The sequence below is a fragment of the Amphiprion ocellaris genome, chromosome 8, assembly GCF_022539595.1.
Source record: "Amphiprion ocellaris isolate individual 3 ecotype Okinawa chromosome 8, ASM2253959v1, whole genome shotgun sequence".
Lineage (NCBI taxonomy): Eukaryota > Metazoa > Chordata > Actinopteri > Pomacentridae > Amphiprion > Amphiprion ocellaris.
In genome coordinates, this window is record NC_072773.1 from 6,586,102 (window position 1) to 6,601,022 (window position 14,921).

Genomic DNA, 14,921 nt, shown 5'->3' on the forward strand with positions numbered 1-14,921 from the left:
AGAGTTGTTATGTAAGTCACTGCTTTGTGGCTGTTTGACACTGCAACCAAAATAGCAAATTATTATTGAGGGTTGAACTGTTTAGCATCCAAGTTGAGTTTTAATAGTAGAAATATTTTCTGTGTTTGTCTCTAAGTTGTTGTTGCATTCTGAGATCAACTGTGAAATAGTTTGGGTTGGTCTGTAATGTTTAACTGATATGGGTTTTATGGGGACGATACCGGTGCAATGGTTGATAATCAAGAGAGATCGCTATACACCACCATTCAAAGGTTCGGGGTCACTTAGAAATGTCCTTATTTTTGAAAGAAAAGCAATTTTTCTTTCAATGAAGATAACATTAAAGTAATCAGAAATACAGTCAGACATTGCTAATGTGGTAAATGACTATTCTAGCTGGAAACAGCTGGTTTTTAATGGAATATCTCCATAGGGGTACAGAGGAACATTTCCAGCAACCATCACTCCTGTGTTCTAATGCTACATTGTGTTAGCTAATGGTGTTGAAAGGCTCATTGATGATTAGAAAACCCTTGTGCAGTTATGTTAGCACATGAATAAAAGTGTGAGTTTTCATGGAAAACATGAAATTACCTGGGTGACCTCAAACTTTTAAATGGCAGGGTACATTCAGTGTAATGTTTTAACAGCATGTGATAGCAGAGTACCTGTCATTCATAACTGGACTTCTTCATTAATAAGAGTGACTACAAATGAACATGTAAAATAGAAATAGGGGTTATTAAAATATGATGCTCTCCTCTGTTTAAAATGGTTAAACAATCATCCAAAATGGCTTAAAATGTGTCAAAATGACTCAAAACAGTTCTGAAGTGATTAAACATTTTTCAGAATGATAAAAACTTTATCAAAGTGACTCAGAAAAATTGTCAGAATTGTTAAAAGTCATCTAAAACTACTCAAAATGTTCCCAAAGTGATTTAGAATTAGATGAAATGACTTAAAATTCTCCAAAATGACTTAAAACCTTCCCAAAGTGACTCAAAAAGTCCTCAAAATCGTTAAAAAGTTGTCCAAAATGACTCAAAATGTTTCCAAAGTGACTCAGAATTCTGTAAATTCTGTAAAATAGAAATAGGAGTGATTAAATTAGTTACTGTTACAGGTTAATCTGTGGCTGTCTTCTTCTATTCTTTGCTTGTTGCATTATTCTCAGTTTAGCAATTGTTCTTTTACACTACTGTGTATATATACTATATTGCGCAAAGTATTCGCTCACCTGCCTTGACTCGCATATGAACGCAAGTTCAATTCAATTCAATTTTATTTATATAGCGCCAAATACAGTCAAATTGTCTCGAGACACTTTACAGAACCCATATGCCTGTGACATCCCATTCCTAATCCATAGGGTTCAATATGACGTCGGTCCACCCTTTGCAGCTATAACAGCTTCAACTCTTCTGGGAAGGCTGTCCACAAGGTTTAGGAGTGTGTTTATGGGAATTTTTGACCATTCTTCTAGAAGCACATTTGTGAGGTCACACACTGATGTTGGACCAGAAGGTCTGGCTCTCAGTCTCCACTCTAATTCATCCCAAAGGTGTTCTATGGGGTTGAGGTCAGGACTCTGTGCAGGCCAGTCAAGTTCATCCACACCAGACTCTGTCATCCATGTCTTTATGGACCTTGCTTTGTGCACTGGTGCACAGTCATGTTGGAAGAGGAAGGGACCAGCTTCAAACTGTTCCCACAAAGTTGGGAGCATGGAATTGTCCAAAATGTCTTGGTATGCTGAAGCATTCAGAGTTCCTTTCACTGGAACTAAGGGGCCAAGCCCAGCTCCTGAAAAACAAGCCCACACCATAATCCCCCCTCCACCAAACTTTACACTTGGCACAATGCAGTCTGACAAGTATGGTTCTCCTGGCAACCGCCAAACTCAGACTTGTCCATCAGATTGCCAGATGGAGAAGCGTGATTTGTCACTCCAGAGAAGGCGTCTCCACTGCTCTAGAGTCCAGTGGTGGCTGCTTTACACCACTGCATCCCACGCTTTGCATTGCACTTGGTGATGTATGGCTTGGATGCAGCTGCTCGGCCATGGAAACCCATTCCATGAAGCTCTCTGCTGAAGCACTGTTCTGGAGCTAATCTGAAGGCCACATGAAGTTTGAAGGTCTGTAGCGATTGACTCTGCAGAAAGTTGGTGACCTCTTGGCACTATGCATCTGCTGACCCCACTCCATCAGTTTATGTGGCCTACCACTTGGTGGCTGAGTTGCTGTCGTTCCCACACACTTCCACTTTCTTATAATACAGCTGACAGTTGACTGTGGAATATTTAGGAGTGAGGAAATGTCACGACTGGATTTGTTGCACAGGTGACATCCTATCACAGTTCCACACTGGAATTCACTGAGCTCCAGAGAGCGACCCATTCTTTCACAAATGTTTGTAAAAGCAGTCTGCAGCCTAGGTGCTTGATTTTATACACCTGTGGCCATGGAAGTGATTGGAACACCTGATTCTGATTATTTGGATGGGTGAGCCAATACTTTTGGCAATATAGTGTATATCCTTTTCTGGATGTTTAAATATCTATTTATTTATTTATTTTTCTATAGTTAATTTATTATTCTCTTTTCCTTATACCTAAAGTGACACCAAAAATTGAAACCAGCTTCCTTGTATGTTGTGTACGTACTTAAAGCTGATTCTGATTCTAACTTAGCTGCTAGCCGTTAACTTTAGCCACTGTGAGAGAAGCTAATTTCCTGGTTTGTGTTGAGTTTTTGCTGCTTGAGAAACATTTCTGAGACCACAAAGTGACGACAGACAGACAGACGAGGCTGCATCAAACCTGAAGTAGCACATTTAATTTATCGATAATAGCTTCATAAAAATGCAGATACCAAAAATCGGAAAAATACCAAATGTTGGTCATAATAATCATCCAAGTCGTTAATTGGTCTATCCCTATCTTTAACATTTGTAACTTTTGGGTCTCTGCAGTTTGTGTTTTTGTCTTTTAACTGTTCAGTATACCTGTTCACTATAAACAAACCAGAAAAATATGGCCTCCTTTCTGGAAAAGCACTGTTAAACACACATTTAACATCTTCTCTGTGACTGGGAACACTATCAGTGTGCACCACGTGTTTGTTCGTTCCCTCTGTGTTTCTGAGCAGGCTGACATGTTTATCAAACATATCAGTAGCTGACAAGCTACATAATTGATGAGGAAGATAATACAGCCTCTGGCTGAGCTGATGTCTCATAAGCAGACTGGAACTGAACACCAGGTATCCGAAGCCGTGATCTTATACCACCACAATCGAAACCCACAGCGACATAAATTCCAGTCATTCTCATCATGTATCTTAAAAAGATAATGAGGGCCTGTCAAAGTTTTCAAGGTGTGGTGTTTAGCCACAATTTACAATCAGCCTGATTTTATTTTTGCCCACACAAATGTTTAAAATGTGTTAGAACAATTAGAAAATAAAGCACATCAAACATGAGTGTGTAATATGAATCCATGCAGTATAATTCTTAATGCAATAAATATTCAGTGATTAAAATGATAAATAAGAATCATGCAATTATATTAATATTGTCATCATCATCAACAACAACAACAACAACAACAACAACAACAACAACAACAACAACAATAATAATAATAATAATAATAAATCATATTAAAACTGCTGATTTAAGATAGTAAAAAAATAATGACAATAAATAAGAAACAAGAATCCTGTACTACTACCACTACTACTAATAATAATAATGACAATAATAAAATTGCAGATTTAAGACAGTAAAGATCGATCGCATAATAATTACAATAAAAAAAGGAGTCGCATGTTGGTTGTTTTGTTGCCATTTATCTTTCGCAATCAGTCTCTCAGTGTATTATTGTTAGAATGATAAAAGCTTTGCAGTTTTAATGTAATAAATATAAGTTTCTGGACTTACTATATTAATATATACTTAGTATGATCAAATTCATAAATAAAATCCTGTGGTAAAAATAACAATAATATTAATGAAAAAAATTACAACTAAAAATTAAAAAATAATAGTTAAATTTTATATAAAATAAAATATTAAATTTGATATTAATATTAAAATTGCAGATTTAAAACAGTAAATATCTGTAACATAAAAATTATAATTTAAAAGAAGAAAGCTGATGTTGGTTGTTTGGTATTACATTACACGGCTAATCTGACTTTATTTTAGCCTACACAAATGTGTAATATCATCATTAAAATTATGGAAAAATAATTCACATCAAAATATGTTTTGGGTCGCATAAATGGAGGCTTTGTATTTTTTATGTAATAAATATAAATCTATGAATTTTATGTTATGATTAAAATGATAAATATGAATCAAGTAAATAATAATAATGATAATAATAATAATAATAATAATAATAATAATAATAATAATTATTATTATTATTATTATTATTATTTTTATTATAGAAAATAAAATAGCAGATTTGAGTACAGATCTATAACATAATAATGACAATAAAAAAAAAGAAAGTTGCATGTCAGTTGTTTGGCAGACATTTACGTTACACGATTAGTCTGACTTTATCTTCGCACCCACAAAAATGCAATATCATTGTTAGAATCACTAAAACAAACATCAAAAATTTTATAGTATTTAAAAGATATGCTTTGTGTAGCATGAAACCAGGAATAACAATAACAAGAACAACAATAATAGCAAATTGTAGATTAAATTGTGTTAAGATCTGCAACATATTATTATTATTATTATTATCAATAATAATAATAATAATAATAATAATAATAATTGTAGATTTTATATTGTAAAGATCTGTAACATAATTATAAAGAGGAAAATTACATGTTTTTGCTACGCTATTTAATAGCCAACCAATCTTTAATGCTATTGGCTAACCGCTTTATATTTCACATCTGATTGGCTGCAGCTTAGGCCAGTCATTCCTCTAATCACGCCCCCCTTGCCAGCGACTTCCGCTTCTGTGTACAGCCCAAGCTACACACTATTCTAATTCTTGCTCGTCTCTCTGGACTTGCCAAAACATTCACCCTGAACACACCGCCGAGGTAAGACGACAGACTTTTAGTTTCATTTCCTACTGTTTTCTGCTTTGTTTCCCAACGCCACAAATCTCGCTTTTCCCTTTAATGTCCAAAAAAGAAGGCTAACTAGCATAGTTAGCCTCCTTTCCCCCCCTTTAGCTCTCCCGCTAACGTCAATGCTAGCTGTCAAAAGCTCCCAGACCTGCTGTCAGAGTTGAGACTCCCAGCTTGAGGTGTGTTGTTAGGGACAAACAGCCCCTCGTGTACTTATTTAAAATCCTTATTCTCGTTAAATTACCTCTAGTATAATTAATTTGTAAAGCTACATCAAGTGCTAGACTGTGTACGCTGATGTAGCAAGCAAACAGTTGACGGTAGCATATTTGGGATGGGTCAGCAAAGCTTTAATTGGGAATATGTTGCTTCACAGTTGAGTGATTTGTTCATTTCTAACTATTCATTTGGGTACTTGCAATGTGTTGCTAGTGCAAGCAGAACCTGACAGCCTGTAAACATCTGTCCAAGGTGAAGTAAGAGGGGAAAGCCAAAAAAAATTACATGCAAATCGAAAATGAGACTTAAGTTGCCTTCAGGGAGCAATTATCTTAACGTCATCACGTTTTAAATGGCCCAGTAAACAGTGGGAATGTCCTCCTGCCTGTTTGACTTCTCTCTGCCTCCATCAGCATCTACATCTGACTCACCGGGAGACCAAACAAAGCTCTTGTCTTTAGAGGCTGGTGTACTGGAGGTCGTTGACACCAGGGTTCACAGTAGTGTGTTTATCTGCTCTCCATGATTCACTCATCCCTCAGAGGCAGTGTTAGTTCTGCCCTACGCTGGCGTGTGGAAAATATTTTGACCACCGCTCAGGAACTTGAATTAACGAATTTATAAAAATACAGACAGCTTTTGTGTATATATAAGGAACTGATGCTGAGGTATAGAGACATTTTTGTTTAACGATATTGTGACATTTGAGGCTAAGAAATCAATATTAATATATGATTAAATACAATTAAACTTAAAGTTGAGAGCTTGACGATACACTAAAGTGTCAGATGTATCAAAACTGCCCATCCCACCACTGAAGGATCCATCATTGGTATACTTTCATATATAAGGCAACACTTCCGTTCACAAGACCATTTGTTGCTTTCAGTTCCATATGTACATATTGAATTGGGTAAAAAGGCTTTTGTTTACTCTGCAACTTTTGCATGAAATATGTTGCAGACAGACCGGAAACTAACCGAGTTAATCTCATCGAGTGCTTTTAAATTCAACCTGGAAGTTTTTGAGGCCACAACCTGCACTTTGTTTTTCAGAATTTGCTTGTAAATTTAATCTTTTTTTTTTGTTTGTTTTTTTGCTCATGTTTTAACTGTGCAATTTTGTAACTGTGTTTTGTATTAGTTGCTGGTCCACCACAAGGTTAATAAATAAAACAAAAACCAAAGTGTTATCCAAGGAGAAGATGAACTAAAACCTATTTTACAGTCTCTTAATTCTGTAGCTATTTTGAAAGCAAAGGCGTAGTTGTTTATTGATTTCATTGCAAAAATATGAAAAACATGATCGCATGACTAGATAATATGCATGAAGTTTCACTGGAAATGAGTTGTTCAGGAATAATAAGACGTCATAAGGCATCCACAGGATTCTGAAGTCAGACACCAACTGGTTTTATTGTTACATTACATGAGACACCAGACTGCTCTCTCAGGAATTCCAGTTGTTGTCATTATGTGCTGTATCTTCCTCCCTAAGGTCCCCTAATTACCCCCATAGTTAGTCGCTATGGCAATGGTCTCATTTGAAAAGCTAGCATCACTCTGCACTCTTGAACCGCCGTCCTCCCACCAGAACGGCAGCGTCGAGGCGATTATGCACAGACGAGAGACTGTGTTTGTTGACGCGGTGTTTGCCGAGTTAAGTGGCTTTTCTCCAAACACCTTGGGGGATGTTTCGCTTGTGCAATACGTATTTTTGAGTTGTGTGGTTTTAAAATTTAAGGGAACAGGAAGAAGATGGTGCAAGGTTTTCACTAAAAGCCAGGTTTCAACACTGGTGAGAGGAATGTTGCAGAAGGGGCAGGACTAATACAGTCACATGAATTACTTCGTTACACAAGTTAATGGATGTATCTGGATCTAAAATTTACTTGTTGGTTTGTTTATCTTGCACAAGCAGACATGTGAAAAGCTGATTCTGCTACGTCTTTAATTTAAATGTGTTCTGCTCCTTTTTTCATTTCTGTACTGCCTGCTACTGTTTAATATAAAAACACTACAGGTTTGCTGCTCAACTGTCTTTTCTTTTAGTGCACCTTATATCTGCAGTTTGTCGCCACATGGGAGATGAGACAAAGTTTGAGCTAATGCTAGTCCAGGCAACCATCCAGGCACTACTGTATGTATATTTTATGAAAGAGCAAAGCAGCCAATCAGGAGCCTCTCTCATATGCATCCATTGTGTTATTTTGCTCCTCTGTGACTGTCTCATGGTCATTATTGTCAGCATGGCCACTACAGATGCACTATTATATCAGCATACGATCACTACTGGCCAGTATTGTGATAATAAGTAATTAAATATTGATTGTGATTGTATTTTTTTACAAGCATTTGTCAGATTGCCAGAGCAGCCCTGTATTATTTTCTTTATTTCAGCCTGTATTTCAATGTGGGTCCTCAAATTATCCTCTGCAAAGAAGCACTGTATTAATAACATAACTGATTGATCTGGTGTGTTTGATGTTGGATTTTGTACATGAAACTATACCAGTTACACAAAAAGTTCATAGTTCTCGTTCCTGTCTTCACCTGTTCCCCACAAGAGGCAGATTTTGTTAGGATTATTCTACGTATAGTTGGTGCATAAGCTGTGTAGTTGAGCCACACTTGTTGCTGAAGATTAATGTGTTTTTTTCCTTAACTACATTATTTGGGCTAAGAGGGAATCATGTGAGATCTGTTTTCTCTTTCATGTTTCCTGTCCTTGTTTACTGATAATGAAGACAACACTATCATAAACAGCAGTCATTTTGGCAGTATCTCTCTTTTTTTTATAACATCAGACCAGTATTTTGTCTGGCAAAGCTGCACACATTGACTGAACGAAGGTTAACACAGTTAGTAGGGAATAGGGCTGTGCCATACTAGAAAATGTGACATTACGATATTTTGTTCTTCTGCGAAAATAACAATGCAGAAATTTTCATCAGATGACTTCAGTAACTCTATTTGCAAAGAATTAATCATTCTAGAAATGGCTGAATAAGAGCAACTGCATAGAATATAACAAAAATAATTATGATAATTAATAATCTAATAGTTTTATTGCTTTGGATGTCATTTAGATCTTAGAGGGTTGTTGTGCAGTCAAACAAATTCGTTGTTGCCTCATGTGGTGGTAACAACTGCAAGACAGACTACCTGTTTTTGGTCAACAGCATCCTTTCTGTAGCTGAAATACTTTCATATAACAGACAAAGTCTAGACAGTTTTGGCTAAAATGCTAATCAAGAATATTTTGATCAATACTGAGATCACAATTACATTTTCACATTTAAATAATCTTTCATATTGTACTGCATTTCTGCAAATGTACAAATCTGTATTAAAAATAAAAAAAGGTTCTTCTTTATATGAGTAGAGTGCATTTTATAGAGGTAAAATATAATTAAAATTGTACCTTAAATGCATCAGTGACTGAACGTCTGCTCATTAATAGACACTACATTTTAACGAGGTTCCTTAAATGCTTCACTTGCAGGCGACAGTAGACTTTAGCTGGGCGACCCTCTCGTGTTTCTAAAAAAACTACTTAAAAAATATGTACCCAAGTTGACACCAAATAATTGTAATCTAATGTGCTGTTTTCTATGAGCAGAGCACACTTTAAATAAATCAATATTGCAGTTGATCATGATTATTTAATTGTGGGAAGCCAAAATCATCTTAATAGTTATCATTATGTTAATTGTGCAGCTTTGCAACAGACCTTGTGTTTGTGTTTCTCCAACCAGATCTTCCTTTTCAGTGGTTCTCTCCTGGTCTCAAATCATTTCATATCTGAAGCCTGTATGATGACAAAGTCTGCATCACCTAAAAAGAGAAAGTAGAAAAAAAAACTGTTTCCAAGAACCCTTAAATAGAAGTCAGTTATATTCTGTCGTCTCTTGTAGATTAGTTGCTGTATCACGAAACAAAAACAGAGTTGTACCATGATGTGTTTTAGTTAGTTGGGCACATCTCAGAATTCAATGCTAAACTGTATATATAATGTGGCTCTAGTAGACACTACATAAAATAATGTCCTGGTTATATGTAACTTAAGCGTCATTCAGATTTTCCGAGGTGAATCAGACACACACCTGCAAAGTTGGGCACAATGGCGATCGCAAAACTTGCTTTTCTGCATTAATTTCACCTGAGCTCAGGAGTGTCGCTGTGTTTACGTCAAAGGGTGGACACGTCTAAGAAAAATGCTGATTAGGGTTTGGTGTCTGTCAAAGTAAAACTCATCCCGGCAGGTTTTCTGACTGAGCAGGTATCGGTGGAACGTGCTGACTCATGCCGAGCTGAATGGCGGTTTGTGAGAGTATTAGACTGTAAGCTCAGCATCCTGCTCAGAATTAGACGGTGTTTTGTTCTCATGGGGTGCACAAGGAGTTCCATTAGGAGGAACATGAAGAAGAAGCACAAAGTCCCTTTCAGTGAGCATTACAATCTTCATACAGTTTAAGCTAAGGTTGGCTATAGAGCAAAAGTAATTGGAGTTATGCATTTGTCATGGGATTAGCTTTAGTCTTGAGAAAAACAGATCTTGAGCAATTTGTTTCATATATTGACAATGAGCTTGATTTGCAGTCTGTCCTGCTGTAATTGTTTTTAGGTGTTTTTAGGTGATTACTATGGAAATTGTAAAACTTTCTTTTTGTGACCTCTAGAGTAATTTCTTCTCATTGTAGTACTGATCATTTGAGTTTTGCAGCTGTGTTTGTGGAATCTATGCTAAGTTGTCTTTCATGGCTAATGTTCCTTTATCCTTAGTTGTTATGCTGGAACCCTCTGAACTCCAACACACACTGGCAGGTTTGTAAGGTGTAGTATCTTTCCAAAAAACCTGCCAAGATGATACTATTTATCAGAAGCAGAAACTGTAAAAGAGGAAAAATTGGCAGGTTTTCAACTTTTCTGTACTTCTTGAACAGATTATGTGCGACTTTTGATTTCTTTGTGAAAATGAACCAGCTTAAAATTGGTATATTTAATCAAAATCACTTTGTTCAACATGTCTAATTCAAAAAATTGTCAAAAATAAATCATCTGCTCTGATGAAATTCTGTAAAAATTGACATTCCTTGATGCAAATGAGAAGCCATTAGTGACTCAGCCGTGACCAAAACTCACATGACAAAACTCATGGAGTTTTCCACTGAACTGCAGGCTGTGTTTATACACAAAAATTGAAAATTGTAGTCAGTAATAGTATGTAGAGTCACAATTTATTTTTTGTTCTAGTATTGGTAACACTTTGGTACACTTGCAAAGATGCTGTAGATGTCTGAGTTTTTTTTTTTTTTTTAAATATAGTGAAATAATCAAAGAAAAACAACTTTGTAACTGTTAAATTACACAAAAGACATTTATTTTTTTTAGTTCTCTCTACTTCTATTCATTGTTGTTGTGCAGGACTTTAAGTGAAAAATGAGCCCACAATGAGTAAAAATGTGACAGGAGCCTGAAACTGTTTGGGGTTCACAGGGTTAATATAATTATCAGTGAGCTTGTCAGGGTGCAGTGGCTCAAGTCCTTGAATTTATTTGTTTTTTTAACCTTTGTGAACCTTGTTATTATTTTAGTTGCTCTGGTTACAAATGCCAGCAGAGGAGCTAAAATGTTATTATCTTTTTACATGTGTGAATTTGTCGTTAGTCGGGACACTGTTTATCTGTTTTGTGGTTCACTTCCTCAGTTAATGTCCTCATTCAAGGCCCAGTGACTGATGTAATCTAGAAACTGCACGATGCTTTTACTGTCTCTGGTGGGCAAACAACTACGTAGCGATTGTTAGCTTTATTAATTCTCTGTCCATATCATCGTTTCATATCTGCATTTGTTTTTGCTTCAGTGAAAATAACAAAAGCTCGGATGGAAACAGACAAGAAGAGACTTTCACTTGCTTCTCATGAGGAGAGTTTTGCAGTTTTGTCATTCAGCTGCACCAGTGTGTGATTTAAGCTGATTAGGTGGCTGTATTTTGCTGTTGCATCTCCGTTCTGCTGAGCAGTTGGTACCCGGTGGTGCGGGATGTTGTTGACGTTAGCACTTAGGTTTTCTGAATCGCTCCAGTCAGTGGATTGACTCGACGAGGTTGGTCTTGTGATTGAAGTCGAGTAAATTTTATACTCGCGGTCACACTCTAATAAAAAGTCGTTTGTGGGCTATTGACATTTAAACTGTGTATTGGTCTTGTGATATACACTTCCATTTATCTGCCCACTGGCAGCACTAATGTGTCCAATTATGGGCGATATACAGTAAGTGAAGTTCTATATGAGCTGCCAGATAGCGCTGGTATTTACTTTATATATTACTGTCACACATTATGAACAGTGTTTTTTCATGTTCTCTAGAGATTTTTATGGGTTGGGATGAAAGCAGGAAATCTGAGACAGAAAGTGACTTGAATTTTTGGTTGATTTTTAATGGCTAATAGATTTTTTTCCCCTGCAGCAGTATTTGTCTCACTATGAAACAGCGTCGTCAGAGCTGGTTGCTCATATCATAACTCAGCCTGGAATTAAAGGCAGGTTCACATTTACAGACAGTAAGAGTCTATAACAGTGTGAAATGTAAAATCTCAAGGCGATCACTGGACAGTCCGTATACAATCTTTTCTGTATACAGCCCAGTGTTTGGAACAAAAACAGAATTTATGTTGGGTTTATTTACTTGCACAAGCTGTTTTCAGTCACGCAATTTCCTAGATGGCAGGATTCTTGAAGAACAAGGCTCCAGTTGCTTGGGACACATTTTTGGCTTCAGTTTATCTACCCTATTACCCTTTAACACTCAAAACTCCATTGCAATTTTGCTCTCCAAAGTAAGCCCCCCCTCCCCTTTTTACTTTCTGCAGCACAAATTAGTGTACAGACAGCAGTCGCTGCAGAATGCTGCTCTGTATTGAACTCCCTCTAACACAGTGGCCGTCTGTGCTTCTTGTTCCCACCGTTGCCTGTAAGGCTGCATTCACATCCTGCCTCCTTCTCTCAGACTGCCAGAGCAAATCTATTCCCTTCATCCCGACCTTAATCTTTGAGCCATAACCTGAAGCCTTGTAGATTTTATCCAAATGACACAATCTCTGCTGTTGAGATGTGAAACTAAGTGCACTGATAATTGGTAAACAAAATGCAGTTCGATATTCAGGAAAAGTTGACACTTATGTAATGTGTAGGAGGTTTTAGAAATGCAGTTTCATTGCAAAGTCTGTGCCTGCCTGTGTGTTGCTATGCTCAGGAAGTCAACTGAGCTAAATCAGTGAAAGAGTGAATTTTTGACCAAGTATGCTGCTTTTGCACACGAGAAAACAGCCAAAAATTGTGCTGCACTTTGTAATTTACTGTTGTGTGAGTAGTGTTGTTACAATAGTAGAATTATGACTTTAATACGATACCATAGCCAAAACCTAAATGACAGAATGAGCTTTTTAAATGGATTGAAAAAAGGAAAAATATTTAGACTCTGTTGATGCAAAGCAGCAGCGGATGTGAAAGAAACCATGAAACACCATAATGTGTTCATACATTTTATAAGAGAACACAAACTGGAGGAACTTTTCACTAAAATCAGCTCGCTATTATACCTCCACCCCCTGTCACACTGCTGCTTTTCAAAGAAGTGTTACTACTACTTTAATTGCCCACTTTCACTTTTTTGAAGGAATTCAGGAAATTTATAAACTTGTGTTGCTGAACATGTGAATTTCATAAGCTTGCAGTAAAGTTAGTTAAAGTTAATTTGGAAAGCCACATTGGCATATAGAAATATTTGCCACTTTTGTTAGTTAGCTAAAAAGCTAAAACCAAATTAAACCGTTATCACCATCTTTTGTTGCCTTGTCAAACTCTAATGATGAAAAATGTTTGTTGTATTTGACAGCATGAGGCAATTATCTGTTAGTTCATTTGCTAACCTGTCACTCCTTGAATCCTTTCAACATCTCTCTTGAGGAGATGCTTTTCCAAGTTAGACATGTTGATTCCCTCGTTTTGGTTTAAAACACTGAAAACCTAAAACTTCTCCACACATCCGCTCAGCCTGATTGTTGGCTATAAATAAAGCGACGGTGTATGTTTCTTTTGTGCCTCTACTCTTTTTTTAAAATCTGTACAGACAGCTAGAGCACTTGTTTTTACAGCGATGCCTCTTATTTTGTCACCCTAAAAGCTTCAATTTCTTATGAGAGAATAAGAAAAAGGCAGTTCACTGTTTTTTAATGGCTGCATATTGCGATAACTTTTGAGTTTTGATATACTGTGTAATGCTACATGTGATTTTGTGATGTTTAAATGTTGGAAAATACACATGCACAATATCACCTCCAAATTATCCATAATTTATTGAGTTTTTCATGTTATTTTCCCCCTGATGTCCTCAAAATAAGCCACTTAGCAAATAAAGCTTAGCTAACATGCCCATTATTTTTCTTTTTGCCATTTTTCTATTTTGTTTTACATAATCAGAAGGTGTGACAAGCCTCGTTTCTACCCAGCGGCTTTACAAAAGACAATGAGCTTGTTTAGGTCTCAATGAAAATTGTGTGTAGCTGTTGCAGTCTTAAGGCTTGTGTTTGAAATGTCAGTGATGAACAGACCTGAAGCGTAGAAGTCGACAGGATCAGTTGTCCATCCCGAGAATCCACTGGTCTGGACGGGCAGGATTCTGATCAGATGAGACACAAACTAGTCACCCAGCAGCACCAATCCTTCATTTATTTCATGCAACTTTAATTAAACAATTTTCACATTATTCTTTCCCACACAACTCTGATAGCTTTTTTTCTCCGTTGTTGGTTCTATTAGAGAGCAGTACAGTTTGTTTCATAGTTTCTTGATCGCGTTGTTCATCTTATTATGTACCTCGGTGTTTGTGTGTGTGATATCAACTTGTGGTATGTGTTTCGCAGTGTGCAGAGGTGTGTCACCTATTGAAGCAGGTGTGTGTAGAGAGAGGTGTGTGTGTGTTTGCTGTATCAGTACTGGGCTCCGTCTCGCTGGCAACAGTCCTCGTCGCTTTATTTCCTTTCGCCTCAGCTCTCCCTTTTCGTCTTCTCTCGTCCCTGCGGATTTGAATGTTTTTGTCAGCCCTCGGAGGACAGACGTCGGTAGGCTTATGAATGGAACGTTGGTAGGTTTCTCTTAAAGCTGCAGGTTGTGGGGAAAGAGGTTATTTTGCCACTGGAAACAAGTACAGTGCAACATATTGTTAGCAGAAACGGTACAGCAGCACAACGCTCTTTTAGTATTTACTTCAGTTTGTGACCTTTCTTCTTGTCAGCTGTCAAACGTTCGGCATAAATTGCTCTTATATCAGTAGTTTTCCATTAAAAATAAAGTTTTGTTTATTCATTTTATTATTATTATTATTATTGTTATTATTATTATTATTATTAGTGCATTATTCTATTAGAAAAATGAATATTTCTTGATAATTTGTGTTACTCTAGACTGAGCTTAAGCTTGATACTAGCTTCATTATTTCTAACTTTTACAGCATGAGTATGGGAATTCTTCTGCTCCTTTTAAGATAAGATGAACTTTATTTAGCCCTCATTTACAAAATTGACTTTATGTAA

At 36.6% G+C, this 14,921-nt stretch overlaps 1 protein-coding gene across 2 annotated transcripts in view; it reads left to right on the top strand.

The window, feature by feature from the left end:
- The first annotated feature begins 4,961 nt into the window (after positions 1-4,961).
- Positions 4,962-14,921, top strand: part of osbpl2b (oxysterol binding protein-like 2b) — a 34,649-nt gene continuing 24,689 nt past the window's right edge. Inside the window, exon 1 of one of the 2 annotated variants that reach the window (XM_023270750.3) lies at positions 4,962-5,078. The gene's annotated coding sequence lies outside the window, so the exon portion shown is untranslated. Of the gene's footprint in view, positions 5,079-14,343; positions 14,474-14,921 lie in introns of those variants that run through there. The other variant, XM_023270751.3, reaches the window with a different exon arrangement.